Source organism: Quercus suber, unplaced genomic scaffold (assembly GCF_002906115.3).
Source record: "Quercus suber isolate HL8 unplaced genomic scaffold, Cork oak 2.0 scaffold_356, whole genome shotgun sequence".
Taxonomy (NCBI): Eukaryota; Viridiplantae; Streptophyta; class Magnoliopsida; order Fagales; family Fagaceae; genus Quercus; species Quercus suber.
This window is the reverse complement of record NW_027069808.1, coordinates 301,710-306,601: the sequence shown is the minus strand read 5'-3', so window position 1 is coordinate 306,601 and position 4,892 is coordinate 301,710. Positions and strand designations below refer to the sequence as shown.

Sequence of the window (4,892 nt, the reverse complement as noted above, 5' to 3'; positions counted from 1 at the left end):
ACCCCCAATCTATATTACCTAGAAACCAAAATTAAATCTGTAAAATTGAAAAAGAGAAAGAGAAACTTGCTCTCTCACTCAAATCTAGTAGGGACATGAAGCTATTGTAGAAAAACCAGCTCAAATTATCAATTTTCACATGCTGCAAGTACTTAAAATGTGATTTTTTTTTCTTTTTTTTTTTTCTAGAATCTGTGTATGGGACCTATAGTTTTCATGGTAATGAAAGAATGTGCTCTATCTAGTTGCAATCTTGCTGAGAATGCAATTGCAATTATCCAAGAAACATCTTCATAGAATTGCAATTGTCCAACAAATAATTTGAATAATATGAGGAAATCTGTTAGCAATTTGAAGAATATGCTTGTTTCCGAATAGAACTATTATTCATTTGGCATTAATTCAAACATTTTTCTAATCTGAAAACGATAATGAAGAAAAAGAAATCTATATTCTATCTATAAAGACGCTCTTGAAATGCTTCATGAATTATATCTAAAAGAACTGAAAAAAAAATTTGGGTTAGAGATCCACCGAAGTGGGAAGCCTTAACCGGGTGTGTGGTAACAGGTAAGTCCGAAGACTGTTCCCGTCCCTGTCAGGGGAGATGCCAACCATCTCTCCTTTTTACGAACACATCGTACAGGGCTGCGAATTGTTCTTATAAACAGAATGTTATCGATGTATTTTGGCGATGTGGGACAGTAGTACTTTTGTGAATAACAATCCTGGAGAGGCCTCAGTAGTCAGTACGAAGGTTGGACCCATTGGATATTGAGTGGGCTTGACTTGGAATGGCTATTAGACCCTAATAGAGACAAGACCCACCCACCACGTTCCTTAACTTATTCCTCGAGGAAAAAGGAAATGATTTTAGCTTAAAATATACCACAGATTGAGATAGATCATCCTGATTTACTTGGAATTTTTGTGACCACAAGAATGGAGCTGCTTTATGATTGCATTGGGCTTCAACTTAATCTGCCTAGTAATTGATGATTTTGAATCATATTTTTCGGAGATCAGGTTATATCAGTTATATGTCCGATGAAATTGACTGGTTTTGTTTTGTTTACCCAAGGGATTTTGCCGATCGTGTGTTGGCAGGAGATAAAAATGGAAAAGACTCTATAGGTACCTCATATTCGAATAAGAGTCCAAATTTGGCAAAAACAGGTTATAAAATCTATATTTTATACTATCTAATAAGAGATTGTCATATCATTATTTTACTTAAAATTTAATATATCCTACCATACCTAAGAACATCATAATAAACTTTTAATTTGGTTGGATTTATATATGGGTATTAGAATTGCCTGAATGTGGTTATACTTATTCTTAAATATGTAATAAGATGAAGTGGCATGTTGGGATTGAAGGAGTAAAACATGAGTTTTACACTACATCCTTACCGAATTTAATCTCTTTAAAAAAATCTTTAAGGAAAAAAAAAAGCAAATAAATAAATAATACTAAGTATTATAAAAAAGAACGTATAGGAAAAACTAAAAGTGGAAAAAAAGGGGGCACATCATATAAACTAAGTATATATTATAGTTTATTTTATTTTAGAGTTTTAATCTCTCTTTAGAAATCAAATCACAATGGAATTATGTTTGCAAAAACCAAATCGATATGGAGCAATAAATAAAAGATTTAGAATAAAAAACATTCAAGAAACCGAACCTCACTTACAAACTTAATATCAATTTAATTAGAAATTATATCAATATCAAATTTTCTCTAATTAATTATACAAAATTATTTTGAACTAATTAACTAACTAATTTAAAGTTCAAAACTGTACAGCGCACTGGTTCGTAATTAGTGCATTGTAATATTCAATTTTATATAATAAAAGTTAGATCTTACACATTATAAGTTCTGTTCCAAAAGTATACATTTTCTTTGAGTCAAGGAGATACATTCTCCTTCTCAAAAAAAAAAAAAAGTAGATACATTCTCTCTCTTTTTTTCTTCTTTTTCTTTTTTTTAAATCCCTTTGCACCAAATACATGTCTTTCCTTTTAATTTTATTACAGTTTTTTTTTAAGCACCATCTCTCCTTAGAAATCAAATCATAACAAAACTATATTCTTAAAAATGAAGTTAAAAAGCACTAATAGATCAAAACTTAAAAATAAAATAAAAAAATAAACTAACTATATATCTATAACTAATCTAAATTTTTAAGTCCATGATCTTCAACTAATGCTAGGTGATACTTACACTGTTACACAGCTTGTTCATTTTGTTTTACCTTAGATATATGACATAACAAAAGTTTTATATATTTTTATAAAATAATGTGATAATTAATTTACTATCAAATTATGCATATCTCATAAAAAGAAGAAAATAATAGTAATAATGTTAATATTGATCAGACCCACCCAGATGTTCCTCGATAACCTACCAATAATTGTCAAAGTTTATGTCGACCATTACCTGAGAGTGTGAGACTATGTCTTTGTGTTTGCGAATCAGGTTCCGAGTTCCAACTTCGACATCTGAATTTCTCGACATGTATTTTCTGCATGTATTGGAAAGCATTCCCACATGCAAAGTCAAATAATTTAATTATTCTTCAAGCAAGAGCTAAGCTTTTTTTCCATTCTTTTCAGAAGATGATGTAAAAAGAATATTCGGGCTATGAGGTTCAAACCTTGGACAGACCAGACGATTCGATCACCAAGGTCAGAATTCAAACTGGCATTTAACACAGCATTCAAGAGATTCATCTTACATAAAATCTCCCACTTATATTCATAATGTCCCATTGACTAGCCCTAAAGTCGGTAGTATCTTGTAAAGCTCATGAAGTGTATATATTTTAAGATAATTGTGCCCAAAAAAAAAAAAAGGACCATTGGCTTATACTTTTTTTTCCCTGAAAATTTAATAGCTTAAACTTACATAATAAAAATAATAGTATAAAAATATAATTTTCTAAATTTATAATTTTTTTTCTTAAGTAAAATGAGGTTGAGCCTATCCAAGGTGGGATATCAATCTACCTCGGGAACTTTTGGATTCATCATAAAGCTCATCTTCTCAAGTCTACTAAGACCTAATCAATGGGATCCCTTCTCAACCCCAAAGTAAGTGTCAGTTTAACTTCAGGGAACGCTATTGGTCCCCACAATGAACACTTGGTAAGAGCATCCACAACAGTAGAACTATTTTTTTTAGTTATTTGACACTGTCGGGGGTAAAAACCCAAAGTTACTTAATAGGCCTGGGGCACCATGTTGAGGAGTATTATATTTCCGAGGAGCAATAGTTGGTTGGGACAGCCCATCTGAAGGCAGGAAGCCTAGAAGTAGAGGGGGAGTACCGTCCGAAGAGGTCACTACTGGCCCGAAAATGTCTTACTCCTCGGACACAAATAGCCTTGACCAATCGGACGTATGGAAGATCCGAATGATCTTCCTAGCAATCCCAATGATAATGATAAGTTCTGGGTAGGTCTGGAGATGATCAGAACGAAGAAATATCTTAAGGAAAAGCTCCTACCACCGTATTTAATGCACTACAACAGCTTTTCTGGCCGCATTTATGTGGAGAAGACCCCTGAACAGTGTAACCTCAGCTACCGCCACTCACAAAAAACTAAAGTAGACACATGACGTGACATGTACTTAAGCAGATATGCAGATGAAGAACAGGTGGACGATGGAGATAATGGGAAATGGTGCTATATAAAGAAGAAGGGTCCCTGATAAGAGGGGACACAAGAGAGAAGAAAGAAAAGTTTTACTGTAGCTCTGAATGTTGTAATTACTGTTCACTTAATAAAACATCTTGTGAGAGTGCCTTTTTTTTCTTAGCACACAGGCCCAAGTAGAGATAAGGATCCCGGGCCCAAATACTTGTTATTTTAGGGGACTAGGTTTGGTTCACCGCAGCTAAATGGGGCTGATTACGAACCAAGTTGTGTGCAAGTCATATAAAGCTCCTCAAGATGAAAAATGCAATTCCTCTTAGTACCCTGGGGCGTACTGTCGTGGGATCCCGGGCATACTGTCGTGGGATCCCGAGGCGTATTAGGCCTGTAAGAACCCAGAATCTCTGGTTCTCTGAGCTATATGATCTTTTCCATGTTTATTATGTAATAGAGCTTTGTCCTTTCCCTTTATCTCTATGGGTGCTACATAAAAAAAACAAAACACACTACACATATCTTCAAATAATTGTTAGTTTCTTAGATTAGGACATACATTTTAATACATATACATATATGTAAATGAGTTTCATGAAAATGATTCTGCACGAGGATCCTGCCCCCAATTCTCACAGACTTGGTGCTTTTGTACAAGACTTGTGAGATTTGGAACTCAAGTCCGAGTGGCTTTACTTGAGCTTTGCCTTCCAAGATAGTTAGATGAGAAGGATTTTAGCAAGAAACAGTAAAAGAAGACAGTGTAATAAAGAAATGCACGAAATAATTGTTAGAGATCCTCAAATCAATATGAGGTATTTCATTATTTCTTGATTGTGGATTACAATATACTCACTAAGACGTGATACAAGGTTCAACTAAGTTCAAAAATTATAGACTTTGATAGCTATTTAAGCTTCCAAGACTTGCAAAGTTTGAATTTGTTGAATCTGAGCATGTGCTATAGTGGCTGTCTCTAGGATACCGGGAACAGTTCCTCTGTTTTCTTTTATTTTACAGAGCGTTTCCTATAGTTCTATATTCACATGATACAAGGTTTAACTCAGTTCAAAAGTTACAGACTTTGATAGCTATTCAAGCTTCCAAGACTTGCAAAGTTTGAATTTGTTGAATCCAAGCATGTGCTATAGTGGCTGTCTCTGGGATACCGGGAGCGGTTCCTCTGTTTTTCTTGAGTTTTACAGAGTTTTCTTAACGATTCCTTCCT

General features: G+C 34.0%; 1 non-coding gene across 1 annotated transcript; it reads right to left on the bottom strand.

The window, feature by feature from the left end:
* Window positions 1-510: 510 nt before the first annotated feature.
* On the bottom strand, window positions 511-637 carry LOC111990376 (U6atac minor spliceosomal RNA). The gene has a single exon (XR_002880643.2). It is a non-coding gene; the product is annotated as a U6atac minor spliceosomal RNA (small nuclear RNA).
* Window positions 638-4,892: the final 4,255 nt, after the last annotated feature.